General features: G+C 60.4%; 1 pseudogene; it reads left to right on the top strand.

Annotated features, from left to right (window-relative positions):
- Positions 1-71: 71 nt before the first annotated feature.
- Positions 72-513, top strand: part of LOC103773826 — a 2,278-nt pseudogene continuing 1,836 nt past the window's right edge.

The following is a 513-nucleotide window of genomic DNA, read 5'->3' as shown; positions in this document are numbered from 1 at the left end:
GCAGTCCCTGGACCCCAGCTGAGCATCCCCAGAGCCCTACCGGGGGCCCAGGGCTGACGCCCACTGCCGGCATGGGCTCCCAGAAGCCCCTTGACAAGACCCCAGAGGAGAAACCCCCCCCAGAGAACAACTTGGAGGAGCTGAAGCACAGCCCTGAGGAACAGGAGGAGGAGGAGGAGGACACGGGGGGCAATGGTAACGAGGGAGAGCAGGATGAAAACAAAGAGAAAGAGGAGAAAGAAGCGGAAGAGGATGACGATGATGAGGATGATGATGGTGAGGAGGAGGATGAGGATGAGGAGGAGAGTGAAGAGGATGAGGAGGATGAAGCTGTGGAAGCCAGCTCTGTGCCACACAAGGGTCAGAATCAGTGCCCCAAGTGCGAACAGAGCTTCTCACTCGGTTCAGAGCCTGTAAAGCACCAGTGCCCCCACCCCAGCGCCCGGCCCTTCATCTGCGCGGGCTGTGGCAAGAGCTTCCATCGGAGCCTGACGCTCATCGCCCACTGGCAGG

Source organism: Merops nubicus, unplaced genomic scaffold (assembly GCF_000691845.1).
Source record: "Merops nubicus isolate BGI_N331 unplaced genomic scaffold, ASM69184v1 scaffold3005, whole genome shotgun sequence".
In the NCBI taxonomy this organism is placed as follows: Eukaryota; Metazoa; Chordata; class Aves; order Coraciiformes; family Meropidae; genus Merops; species Merops nubicus.
Note: the sequence above shows the minus strand (reverse complement) of the source record. Positions and strands in the feature narration are given on the sequence as shown.